General features: G+C 43.3%; 1 protein-coding gene and 1 long non-coding RNA gene across 4 annotated transcripts in view; one reads left to right on the top strand and one right to left on the bottom strand.

Annotated features, from left to right (window-relative positions):
• LOC115609075 (cytochrome P450 2H1-like) overlaps positions 1 to 14,127 on the bottom strand; it is a 141,940-nt gene that overhangs the window by 8,594 nt on the left and 119,219 nt on the right. The window lies entirely within an intron of this gene.
• Positions 3,351 to 6,408, top strand: LOC115609083. 2 transcript variants are annotated; one of them, XR_003991734.1, is made up of 2 exons: positions 3,351 to 3,629; positions 3,815 to 6,408. It is a non-coding gene; the product is annotated as an uncharacterized LOC115609083 (long non-coding RNA). The 2 variants fall into 2 exon arrangements; XR_003991735.1 differs by having other exon boundaries at positions 6,004 to 6,408.

Raw genomic sequence — 14,127 nt, forward strand, 5'->3', positions numbered from 1 at the left:
CAATACGTGGTAACTTGCTTGTTTAGTCTCTAAAAGGGCAAGGAGTTTAACCTGACAGCAGCCTTCCTGTGACCTGAACTGTGACTTCACCAGCAGTAAAGCACTATGTTGCTGGTTTTCCCCATCATCTCTGATCAAAGGCAAGATACTTAGCTCTAGACTGTGGTCAGCATTAAGAAAGAACAGGCGCTCCCCCAAATGTGGCAGAAAAAGTCAGGAAATGGGAAAAGTCAGCCCCAGTCTATACAAGGTGATGGCAGGCACCAAAGTCAAAGGCTGCCAAATTTCAAAGAAGATATCTGAGCTCAGCAGAGCTCCTGAGATTGCTGCCCCCAGCTGCCTGCACGGGGGGTGGGGCCCATCCTGAACCAGCTGCAGAACCACCATGGTGAACAGCAGGTCATCCAAAAGGTCCATGTCCCGGAAGATATGGAAATGAAGGGGAAACTTTATCAGCTGTCCCCAACTATAACACCATCATCATGGGCAGAGCACCCACCCCGACTTTCCAAAGGCTGAGCAGGAAACCTGTAGTACATGTCTTCCAGTTTTCACCCTAATCCACCAACAATTTTTCAACACAAGATACCCCAACACTCTTATCACAGTACGCTTCAGTATAAAATAAAAAATCACCCAGTTATATTCCCAAAGGTCATGCACCCATCTGGTAACATTAAAAATGCTTTTTAAAAGTGAACAGAACTGAAATCCTTTCAGTACAGAGGAGGTAGTCTCCGGTAGGTGGAGGTAGTGTATGGGTTCCAGCCTATGGGAACTGGTGTGTTCTGCTTGCCAGAGGAGAAATAGCATGGAACAGTATTTGGAACAGTGTCATTATTAAACAAACCATTGAAAGGGTGGTAGATGCCCTGTGGCAAAATAAGAACAACCAAAAGAGCACTGGGTGAATGCTCTGTGTTAACTGATACTGTGTTATTTTGAGAAATGAACAACTGCTGCTTCTTGGCTAGTTTGTTAATAATTTCTGATCAGAAAGGGAGGATGCAGGAGAGAGGATGGCCTTTTGCTGTTCAGTCCCACCACGGATTGTGTCAGGTGTTCAGGCTCCCCTGAGTGTTATGAGAGTTCAGTACCCTCTCCTGGCCAGTACTGGCCATGCTGGGGTTTTCATCTGCCAGGAATAAAGGATTTGCAGAGGTCCAACATTTTGCTTTTTCCATCTTTGTTGTTTTATTGCCAGTTAAGGTCAGCATCACCATACACTTGAGTCTCCTTGAAAGCGATTGGACTCCTACCTATTCCTCCTTTTGATTCAAACTCATAAACCATCTGTCCCCATTTGTCTTGCTTGGAAAAAAAAGATTGTTCCCTTCTAACAGCTGTACTTGGGGGGGATGGCCAGGGTCCAAAACATTGCCAGCAGCCTATGGCAGATCAGGGTCTAACCTTAGAACCATGTCGTAAATATGGCTGAAAGTCTCCTCTTGTGGGGCCTTGCTCCCAAAGTAAGCAGAGTCGTAGTCCTGCACGTCAACACGAGAAGGCACTGCTGCAAGCATGGCAACCTCGAATTCCCTCTGGAGAGAAGAGAGAAAAAGTGACACTTACCCCCATCCCGCTGCTGGGGTGTGATTTGGCCAAGTGCTGGGCTGTTCCTTGAGAGAGATACCTCTCTGCTGGACTCATGGCTGGCTCACACAATTATTGAGAAGCAATCAGAATCAGAAACTAACCGCTGCCTGCTCTTAGCATGAAGCACCACATGATTATCCCTCAGCATGGAAAGCCACGGATTGCTCTGGAACTAGTGTTATCACAGCAGTGTCAAGCTCTGGGCTGACAGTGAGTGTCACACACAGCATGTGGTAGGTTATGTGGAGCTGTGCTTGTCTGAGTGCAGCAGCCTTTGATGCTGTCTTTTAGTTCAGGGCTTCTTTTTTAAGGTCAGAGGCACTCTGCTGCAGACAAGTCTCTCTCTCTGCTTTCCATACCCAGCATTCAGGTTTAAGGAGGTCTTTTCCATGAAAAGCACAGATAGGGACAAGCAAAAACCTTTTTCAGGGTCAAGACTGCCTCAAGCAGGCAACTCTGCAGGACTCGGTTTCAGGACCATGCCTTAGAAAATAATGCTCAAATTAGAAAATAGTTCTGAAATTTACTGTATTTTAGGAGTTAAACTTTTAATGATGACACTTGTGGCATATCTACAAGGGACACTAGATCTCTATCCTCTTGAAGTGAACGGCCAAATTCCCCACTATGCTGCTGAGGCTGGGGTCTGTCCTGCAGAGGGAAGTGATTTCCCATTTGGAGCTCTGTGTTCTGCAGTGACTCTGTGAGCTGGTGAGCGGAGGCGGCTGTCACCCTGTTTTCTGCTGCTTTACATTATTTTTACAGGGGCTAACAGGAAACAGTATAAATTTCCTATGCACTGAATTGCCTAATATTGCTTAACAAACAGTAATTTTTCTGTGTTAACTGAAGTTAGTAGGAATAAATTCTTCATTGAAAACAGTTGTGTATGGCTATTGTGTAAATTCTTCAGCTCCTTGAAATGCACAAACAGCAGAGTAGCCATCAGACATTACCAGAAAAGACTTAATGCAAACAGTTACAGCTACATGGCAATTTCCTTACTCAAGGAAGGACTCGGCAGCGGGAAGACTTCAAAGATAACAATCTCGTCCCTCTGTCTGCCTAAAAGGATCCTCTTGTACGTTGTCTGGGATCCCGGTTCAAGACGTGACAAATCCAGACACCAGGCAGTATGGCAAAGAAAACCTTTGCATGAGAACGGGCTCCTTCCTTCACCACACTGGTATAAATATGCAGAACTTCAGTTCAGAAGAATCGCTCTTGATTAACATGAGAATGAGTAATAGCAGAATTATCAGTAGTGCCTTCATCATCTGCAAAAAGACCTCTCCGTGGTATAATAAGTGATTTTCAACCTCGGCCTGGCAGGCCCCAGGGGAAGGAAAATCTATGACACCGTTCTGATATGATCATGAAAGTCAATTAATTATAGAGAAATAAGCCATGTCTGTGTGATTATAAGTGGAAAAATCATTGTACTGGGGGAATGTCAGACATATCTAAGAGAAAATATAAGCTGCTGGAAACTCTGAATCTGAGATCAGAGCTGCTTCCAAGTGAAAGCAGACCAGCAGGCTGTAGGAGAGGATGGAAACTAGTTGATTATTGCCAAAGACAAGTAGCTGCTTGGCTGAAGAAGAAAGAGTTAAAGAAGAAACAAAGTGCATTGTGCAATCAAGCAGAGTGACCCAGCTCGACAGGAGAAGGAGAACACAAAGATAAGGAACTGGTTATTCTGGGACTGTTTGTGAAACGACTAAGAATGTTGGAAAGAACAAAACTGTAAACCAGGAACTAAACATGATGTGATAAAATAGTTTGACATAAGAGTTAGAGCAATAAGCTAAAGATAGCTTTGGTAGAATAGTATAAAAGTTAGAGCAATAGGCAATAAAGGGATTTGCTGCATGAAGATGCTCTGAGTCTGTGCCTTTCATACACCACAAATGGCGCCCGAACAGGGACCTGAACGCGGCAACTAGAGCGACCGGTGGAGAGCCCAGCCGAACGAAACGCAGAGGCAGCGGAGACAGAGAGCTGCCATCTGGACAACTAATCACCGGGAACAGGTGAGTGGCTGGGAACATAAGGATGGGATCGCAAATTTCTGTGGAAGAAAAATCAATAGTCTGTATATTTAAAAAAACATTAGAGAAACGGGGAATTGTCTATGATGAACATACACTTCGCTTGCTGCTTGCCTGACTCAAAAGTAAGGGTGCAGCAGCAGATGCACAAACAGCATTCCTTATAGATACATGGAACCGTGGGAGGGAAGTTATCCCGAGATCAGCAATGCAGTCTGGAAGAATGCACCGCCTGCTTGAAACTCAGCATCGGCCCATATCGGGTCCGCAACTTGTGACTTTGTTAGAATGGGTCCGTGATAAAGTGCCTGACTTTCCAGCTGGCGGCACTTTCCAAATCCCCGCTTGGGAAGCTGTTGGTAAATGGCTGCATGACGCTGCTTTAAACGGGGACCTCACAGCAGGGAAGCATTTGGCAACCTGGTGGCAGATCGTGGCCACTCTTCGCCAGGTATAGACCAGCGCTGCCTCTGATGCCGTCATGTCTAAGGAAGCTACTGATGCTCGTGAGGAGGTAAAATCTCCTGAAGCCTCACCACCAGCTGCTCCCCCCCCATGCCCCCTTCTGTCTCCTCATCTGCGCCTCCTTTGTCGTCGCAGTCCTCACCGCTGATCATGACGATCCCCGCAGCACAAGCGCCCCTGTCAGGAGCGGCTGAGTCGGGTGATGACCCTGATAACCCTGATGATCCTAACGACCCTACGGACCCCTTTGATCCTGGTTTTGTAGATCCGGAGAAGGAGCCAGACTTGTTTCCTCCTCCTGCTGAGTTGCAGACATTTATAGGGAAGCAGGGGTGGAGTCCGGAGGACCGATGGCAGGACTGCAGGCAGGAAGCCCTTAAGCGAGGGGACATGGGGGTAGTGGTGGCGTGCCCAGTTTTGTCTGTCGGCCACACCAGGCTCCCTCAAAGACATGTTCACTTAAAAAAAAGAGGGGGAACCGGGATCAAGACTCCCCACAAGATAAACTATGGAAAACCCCATTCATCTTGAACTTTTTAAATCGTAATGGCTAGCTCAGTCGGTAGAGCAGTCGGGGGGCCTTGCACATTTGGAAGGCTCTCCTTCTTTCATCCCAACAACTCAGCCATAACAACGTGGAAGTTACGCCACATCTTCATATGCACCTTTGTGTTAAAATAATTAAAAACTTATTAAAATTGATTATTCCATATGCTATATGGAAATACAATTATTAAATTGCTATATGAATAGACACAGTGAGAGCAAGGGCCGTGCACGCGTGTGCATGTGTGCGAGCACTTGCACATGCATCTGTGTGATGTAACAAACATACATTGTGCATAATGCGTAATGGATATTAAACACAGACCTTTATAATGGTAAAATATGTAATTACAGACACATGAATATAAACCTAGAATATTAAAGCCTGTTAAGCATGCTGTATGAATATATATTTATATTATTTATAGCTATATATGCAACAGTATATAGACATCTAGATACACAGAGTGTGCAGGCATATGGATGTATTATGGCAAATTGTGTGCATAATACACAGCATTTATCATAAAAACCTCCTTTAAAACAATAAAAGCTTTAAAAATATATATTTTAAAGCCATATTCAATTAGTAAATTCTAATGATATGGGGTGTGGTGTGTATTATAGCAAATATAGTGTGTGTGTATAAAAAAATATAGTCATAGTAAATGCTGCTAAATGCATGCTATGACAGTGTAATTACCCAATTTAAACCGATATGGATCTACAGCTATGTAGAGAGCTCTATGTGCATCTATGTGTCTGTGTGTGTCTCTTAGAACAAATACACTTTGTGTCTCATTAAAGCCAGCATTTATATTGATAAAATCTATTATATGTATTGATAAATATAAAGATCACCTTTAACAATAAATACTACTAAATATGGTTTATGAAAATAGAATTTTAAAATGTTTTTCAATAGCCACATTTTTTTAAATGTTGGCACATAAGTAAGTGTGTTGAAATATATCAATTCACTTTTATATATTATATAGATAAAACTAATGAGCAGGTGCATATACATGGAGGGGCTGAGCAAGAGCGTGATTGTGTCTGTGTTATTTAAACATGGGTGCAAAGATTTTAATGGAATGTGTTATATGAATCTAAGCGACCACTCAGAATAGATTCATAAGAGTATCCAGAAATTGAAAGATTTCAACAAAGACTTGCAGCTAAAACAGGGGTGGGACGCTTTTGGTCTGTTTTCATGGCTCGGGAATTTTGGACTGTGGGTCAAAAATATCGCAGGGTTTTTTTCAATAGCTCTAATTGCTGTATTAATGATTGCCTTATGTCTTCCTTGTCTTTTTTCTTGTGTTCAACGATCAATCGAATGAAGTATGAATCAGGCTATGGTCACACAGTTATACGTGAACCTTGCCCTTCCACAGAGAAAAAAGAAGGGGGAGATGTAGGAGAGGATGGAAACTATTTGATTATTGCCAAAGACAAGTAACTGCTTGGCTGAAGAAGAAAGAGTTAAAGAAGAAACAAAGTGCATTGTGCAATCAAGCAGAGGGACCCAGCTGGGCAGAAGTAGGAGAACAGAAAGATAAGGAACTGGTTATTCTGGGACTGTTTGTGAAACGATGAAGAATGTTGGAAAGAACAAAACTGTAAACCAGGAACTAAACATGATATGATAAAATAGTTTGGCATAAGAGTTAGAGCAATAGACTAAAGATAGCTTTGCCAGAACGGTATAAAAGAGCAACAGGCAATAAAGGGATTTGCTGCATGAAGATGCACTGAGTCCGTGCCGTTAATCCCCACAGCAGGCATCGCTAGGGACAACTCCATGACTTGCTGAGATGTAAAGAAGGGTGATCTCAGTGCTGTCAGCAGTAAAACTCTGTCAAAGAAGAAAATCCTACCCACATGCTTACACACGCTCTCTTAGAAATACTGTAGTGAGATGCCAGTGCATTCCCTTTACCAGGCAGTAGAGATTTATAATGTTGGCAAAGGACAAGAAATAGTTCTAAAAAATGCTTCAGTTGATGAACATGATGTAGCAGCAGCAGAGGGCACCAGTGCTGCTCTCACCAGTGTGGTGGTAGCCGAGGGCAAGTAGTGCATGGTTTCTTTTACGGGCAGTATGTTCTCCTGCTGTAGGGCATGAAGGGCCGTCTTGGTCATACGGTTCATTCTGAATGACACCATCTCACACAAGGAGTTATCCTGTAAGAGAGCCTGAACATCAACCACCAGTAGCAGCAAGATGCCACCATCTTTGTGGAGAAAAGGACACAATTCTAATCTTACCTGTTACAGCAATGAAGGGTGAAGCTCTTCCTTCGATAACCTTAGTGAAACGCAACGGATTTTAAAGGAATGGCTGCAGAACAGTTTGATGGTTTAACTTGGCATTAGGAAGAAACAAGTGAAAATTTGCAGCTTTAAGTGTCTGAAGTCGGGAAAAACAAAAATACACCTCCAAAATATATTCCAAAATGTTATTGGCCTCAGAAGATGTGCTGTGGAAATGCCATTTGTTCCTAATACAAATGATGTTACTCACAGGAAACCCATTTTTACATGCACTTTTTTGCTGGTGAATTTACTCAGGCCAAACCATACCAAAAGGAATAAACAAAACCATGAAGAAGTCTCACAGAAAAGCCACAGACGTGACTTTTCCCATCCTATTTCTTTTCCAGCTGTCCAGGGATTTTTCCTGATGCCTCTTAAACTGACTTCTCCCATTAAAATGTGCATTTATAAATAATGAAGCCATAAGCAACTATTGTAGTTTGACTTGACCATCTCTACAGCACAAAGAATCGTTGCTTGTTACACTGCCAGCATAATCTTTAAAGATCCAGCCAGGCTGAGTTGTACAGTTGGCACTGATGATAAATCTACCACCAGTCCTACTTCTTATCTGAATCTCTAGCTACTGGCCCTTGACACGATTTTGACTGCAAGGTTTAAGTATTTCTATTGATAAAGCAGATAAATTCTTAAAAGAGATAAAGTCTCGAATTCTCAGTGTTGTCCCATCACCTGTGCTCAGTCCCACTGAGCCTCCTTTGGCTTGATTAACTGCTGAAGCATAGATAGCCTTTCTATGATTGACAACACTTGTTCCCAGGAACCTCTGCTGTGGACTGGTGAATGGAGGCAGCCAAAAGCCTGGATTACTTTTAGAGAGAACTCTGATTAAGTTAAAGGCAGGTTAAACATTCTAGCATTGGAGGCTAACCTCTACTGATTAAAATATCTTACAACTCCCAAAAGAAGGGGCTGCAGCAGTGACCACCAGGCAGCAGAAACCACCCCAGGCATGTTTGCATGCTCTGAGTGAGCTCTGTGAGTAATTACAGGAAATGTCTAGGCCCCTCCAAAGACCAAGAAGCTCCTCTGTGAAGAGGAGAATCAAATCACTCCCAGATGTGGGAACAGATGGATGCATGAGCATGCTCTGTAATGCAGGAATTGGAGCAGAGTCTGGGAAAGGACTCACACCTCTATCTCTGTAGGGCTATTGCAGGGTACTGTAAGTGTCAGGTTGGTGACATCATGCTCTCACAATTCCTTGCCATCATCGTAGGAGTCTCGTATGTAATAGGTTCTGTAATGAATGAGAATTCAACCAGGGAGCTGAAGGTGGTGTTAGTTCAAGTGGAAATCTTGAAGACCTAGGTGAGTAATGTTGCTGAGACAGATTTCTATTCCTCTGTGCAATGCACAAGGTAAATGGGATGAATGAAATCAGATTTCACCACCTGGGAGCCAAGGTCCCACTATAGAAGACGTTATGAACACAGAGAGAGATCTGAGCCTTCCCTTGAAGGAGAGATACCCTGAACACAATGGGGTACAATCATGGGGCACAACTGGTGAATTTTACCAAGACGCTGCCTGCATCAAGGAATAGAGAATTTATCGGTCAGGTGAATTATGCTATGGAACGAAGGAAAGGGCACCGCTAAGATTAGCTCTCTAGTTAATGGAGCTCCTCAGCTGCAGGGATCTTCTCCTCTGTAGGAGGAATGAACACATAATTTTCATGGCTACATTTATCTTAAAACTGTAAGCTCTATAACTCTGCACCTGTATAGCCCTAGCACAGCCTCTTGACTGGGTGCTACACCACCACAAATGACCAGAACTGCATCAAGTGGCCATTGCTACAGTGATGCTGCTAAGAGACTAACCAAGTCTAGCGATTTCCATACCCAGGGTCCTCCTGCACTTTTCCAGGTCCTCTACCAGTGCCTCCATGGACGTACACTTTGTCTCATCATGCTCCAAGTTGGTGCCTATTATGTCCCATGTTTTCAGAGGAATTGAGTCTGGGCTTTGTGCCCTGTGCCCACTACAGATCTAAGACAGGAAGACAAAGAAAAGGACCAACCATTGAAAAGCAACATTGCCATAGGTATGGCAAGGTAAAAGTGGTATCAAAAAAGGCAGTACAATTCTCCTCAGTTTATCTACACCTACAAGCATGTCTAAAAGAGTTTGGAAGTATTGATCTTTGTAGACAGCTATAAGTGTAACCGGAAAATTTTCACGGGTTTCTGCATGGCAGGTATGCTGGTATCTCCATCAAGGAAATTCTTGTAACCATGGTAACAGCAGTAATCGTCCTTCTCCAAGACTTCCACAACCTTCTTGTTAAAGAAAGCTGACATAATAAAGGTTCAACAGCTATCTGCTCCTTGTTATTTGGTGCAGGGGCAGATGGATGTAGAGGTCATGGCAACAGAGTTCATGACAAACTCCTTCACATACTCCAGATGCTTTTGGGCAATGTATAAACAGGTATTAGGGTCTGAGTGAAATTCTATACTTTGAACGAAATGAAAAGATCATAAAATGATAGAACAGGACAGATTGAAAGGGATCTTGAAAGGTCATCTGATCCAGCCTTTGTGGGAAAGCGAGCCTACCCACTGCCTTCAACAGACATTGATCCAAGAGGCACTGATGTAATGCCAATCTGAGTAGTGACACTGCCACCCAAAGCAGCCCCGAGCTAAGTTCAGGTTCTGCACACACTCCAGTGATGGAAGAAAACGGGTATGCATTTCAGGGTAACGTGTTACTCAGTGAAGGCATTCTTGCATGTAGTTCTTGTTAAAAATCAGACTTGGTGCATTTGTAAATGTTGCAATCAAGGCTTTGATACTTGAGTAATCAATGTTTGCTCTAAAGTTCCCAGCTCATGATTTTAGAGAGAATGATCTCTTCCAAAGCTATCCTTCTCGCCACCTCCTCTGATCTACCCCACACTCCTTAGACAATAGTGACTTCTTAGAGGGCTTGAGGGATGTTCCCAGTTCAGAGAACAATGCTCTGAGCCTGCAGACCAGCTGCAGGTTGCAGCCTAGAAAGACTGGTTCTGGAGACCCTTACCACTTTTCTTTCCTCCATACTACTGACAGGGTTCAATCTCTGTGGTGCTAATCCTCCTTCTCTGGGCATTTGACTTTCTCACAACATTTTTCTATTCCCTCCCCACAGGCTGTTCTCTCCAGTCTCTCCAGACAGCTCTCTCAAACTGTGGCCAAGACCACCACAAACTCTCTGTCTAGAACAGCTGATTTGCCAAGCTTTGTCGTACCACATGTCATTAATCCAGTTTTTGTGTGCCAGACACCACCACCCAGCTTCTGGGTAGAGAAGAGGATTAATTACAGGAGCAACTGAACTGAAGACTCATTTAAAAGGCCAATATTTGTCTAGGATGTTCAACATCTCAGTAGAACAGACCAATCACTGTAGGGCCTAATTCCTGCTTTGTAGGTGACTGGGTGTTGTTTCAGTAGAGTTTCAGTAGAATTGTGTCAGCAGGGGTCCTCTTAGGCTCTGTAGGAATTTTCGACAGTCCTTATATGCAGAATTTACCAAATTTCAGCTCCCCCTAGTTCTTAGTGGGTACTGAAAGCTTAACATCCTTTGGCAGATGAAACAAGCCTGTTCTGCCAGTAGATGAGTGAAAAGTTCTGCTCAGGAGCCGGCACTACATGGATCATTTCTGTAGCATTTCGAGTCCCCACCACAGAACTTGTGAAAATCTAGGGGACATTAAACACGGGTTCCAAGCTTCCAAGAAGGAGACGTTTTGTGGTGCATTTTGTGAATGTGAGCCATGTATTGCCTCCTTGTGCTCCACACAAATCGCGGAGCAACTATATACATCCAGCTATCACTGAGTCTTGGAGAATATTTTGTCAGACACAGGTGTAGTCCCAACCACCACATATACCCCTGGCCTTAGAAGTCAATATTTAGATCCAGTCCTCATGCAACTGCTCTGACTTCGCAATGTGACAAGATCAGGCAGAGATCTTTGTCTGCCACAGGCAGATGGAGATAATTCTAGATAGCGCATGAGTTTTTACAAGAGTGTGTGTTTGTTTAGCCATATGTGAAAGGTAACCATGGTAGGCGAGAGCAGATACACTGATCATTACTGAGAATAAAGACTTCAAACCCAAACCACGGTGGTTTCCTGTGTGTTGTCTCACTGAGCCCAGTCTTGGATGGGAAAATATGAGTAAGGGTGAATACTCTGAGAGCATCAAGAAGACCCCCAGGAGTTCCAGAGCATTTCTTACCACATCAAATCCTACTTTTCACTTTCTCCCAGACAACTTGATGTCAGTATTGCCTGAAAACACGGGTAACATGAGGGAGCACTAATTGCTTTTTCTCATGGTTTTCTGTTTCTGAATGTTGTTTCCAATCAAGAAAGCAAAAAGGAAAGAAGAAATCATGAGGTCTGCCATTTATGGGAAGAAAGGAGCAACTTCTTCAGGAGCAACACCTGCAAGAGAGATCTAGCCATAGATAAGTCTAAGGAGGTGAATATACCATTAGCAGCAACTAATAATCCATCTGCAGCTAGGATGTTTGGAAAGAAAGAAGGCCATAGCCTGTACCAGAAAGTGCCTATCTAATTACAATGGGATCTCTGGCTGAACCTGCCCATGAGTCTTGCCTGGTGTCATTCATCGCCAGCACTTTTGTCTTATAGTTACCAAACGAACACAACAGCAGCTTGGATTTGGGGATGCGAGACGAATGACATAGTTCATCCTGCGAGGGAGCATGTCATGAAAGAGTAGGAAAATAATGGCAAAGCCAGAGACAAATGAATCTCTTCTGGAAAATCCCTGAGGAGCTCAGTAGTTATGATAGAGGTGCATGTTTCACTGCCTCCGCAGGAAATAAAGGTGACATTACTGACAACATGGTGAAGCTCCTGGCAAGTCCCATCAGGATGTCTGCTCCTTCTCTTGCTCATGTCTTCAATATGGATGTTATAGACAGAGTAAAATATCCTCCCCGGTTTCTCCCATTGCAGTTCATTTTCTTTCCTTCTTCCCTGCACAAAGCTGGATCTCTTTTATGTCACTAGCTGCCTAGGAAAACAGTGGCCAATGCTGGTGTCTGCCAGCAGATCCACCAGAGGCTTAGATCTTGGGATGTATCATTCTCCAGCCTCAAGCAGAAGTGAACCTGCCACGCAAAACCGCAAGTGTTGAGTCTATCAAGGCAACAGCTGTGCCTAATATCACCAGATAGATGGCACAGCCCAGTTCTGACATTCTTGCTCAGTATCAGCAAGAGTTGTTCTCTAACAGTGCTGCTGAAGAGCTCAACGTGCCAGGAGGTGGCCAGTAGGAGCAGCGAAAAAGCCTCAGGCAAGCAGGACTCAAACACAAACTTGTGCACAGAGGGAGCTTCTTCGTGCCCTTCCACCTAAGCATGTATTTAAACCAAGAGGTGATCTAATGCAAAGGCACAAGTACTGGGTACAAGCCAGCACATCATGGCCAAGTGGCAGACTTTGCATGTTTGAGGCCTGCTTTCATAAAGCAAAGGATGAATGAGGACTCATTAAAACAAGCAAGCGAAAAGAAAATTAAAAGATCAGTGGTATGGTGTTGGCCCCAGCAGTCAGAATTGTGACTGATCAAGATTACCAGCTCTGTTGGAAAAGAGGGCCTGGGAGGAGAAACGATGGCTCATCTTGGTTGTGCTGGTATTGTCCAAGTCTGGAAATAGATCTATTTTAATATAATATTGCTGCCCTCTAGTGCTTTGGAAAAGAATCTACCCACAATTACTAGCCATCAACAGATGCTAGGTAAGGGAAGCATGCCTTTTCTGGGAATGGACAGAAAGCAGCAAAATAGTCAGCAGGATCTATAAAGGCAAAAGCTAAAGACAGATGTGAGTGGGTATAAATTCATAAAGCCATCAATTATTTCAAATCAGCTACATCAGTTTAGAGCACCCCTAGAATCTGGCCCATTTGTGTTTCCAGTATCAAAAGGCTATCAACAAATAGATCTTCTACCTTCCCTTCATTGTACCCTGAGGCAAAGGCTGGTAGTTGCTGAAGATAAGGCGGCAATGGCCAATCATCCACAACACCCAAAACTGCTCTTGACACTGAAACTGACAGATGGTACAGGGACACTCTAGCATATTACAGATACTGGATTATCTTCTGACCCCAATGATAACTTCAGGTCAGCAGTCAGAATATCCCTTATGGTCTCCAAAATATGCTGCACATACCTCTGCATTGCATTTCTGCAACTCTGCTGTGGCTAAGGAAAGCTCATTAAAATAAACTACGTGCAAAATAATCTCTACTCCCATCTGCTTAAAAAACCAAACCAAACCCAAAGGAACAAACACTTTAAACACTCTGTTGCTTCTGATTTTACAAGTGATAGCACAGGCCTGTGAGAAGCAGCTGAAAATAACAACTTTAGCTGCCTTTCCCCCTGCTCTTCCAAAGCAAGTTATTGCATACCCGTTCATTAAAAAACTACTGTAGTGTTAGAAATCACTTCACAAAAATGAAAATTGTACATCTCCAGTCTCTGGGGACATCAGAAAGAAGCAGCAACATTTTCTTCAGTGTCCCCATGTCACTGTATAGGAGAATTAACCTTCCCAGTGTTTGTCAGGCAAAGGCATATTCAGATATTCAGAATTTAATTCTTCAGCTGGTAAGGCTCTTGTCTGCTGCCACTGCTGAAGACAATCAGCATCTTATCCATTTTTTGTCCATTTGTCTGGACAATTGCAACATCAGCTTTTACTTTGCAAGGACACTCTAGCAGTAAGGGAAGGAAATTCAGGTCTTGTGGCCAGATTGCGGAATTGACACCCTTGTCTGAGTTTTGCCTCTAATTTTCTGAGTGGTTATGAAGAAATTTCTATATATCATATTATATATATGTAGTATGGAGTGCCGCCTTCTTTCTCTCCAGTGAGAAGACTTGTAATAGCTGTTCTTCTTTAGCATGTGGTGATAAACTAGATTATGCTTTCATACATTGTTCTTTCATTTATATTTCCTTGATTTTATGACATCTGTGGCTTTTGGCTTTGCAATGCCATGCTACCAACTCATGGTATATCTAGCTTATTAATACTTTGAAAGGAAAGAAGTTGTGTCTGTTTCACATGAACACTTTCTGCCATAAAT

This window comes from Strigops habroptila, chromosome 5 (assembly GCF_004027225.2).
Source record: "Strigops habroptila isolate Jane chromosome 5, bStrHab1.2.pri, whole genome shotgun sequence".
In the NCBI taxonomy this organism is placed as follows: domain Eukaryota; kingdom Metazoa; phylum Chordata; class Aves; order Psittaciformes; family Psittacidae; genus Strigops; species Strigops habroptila.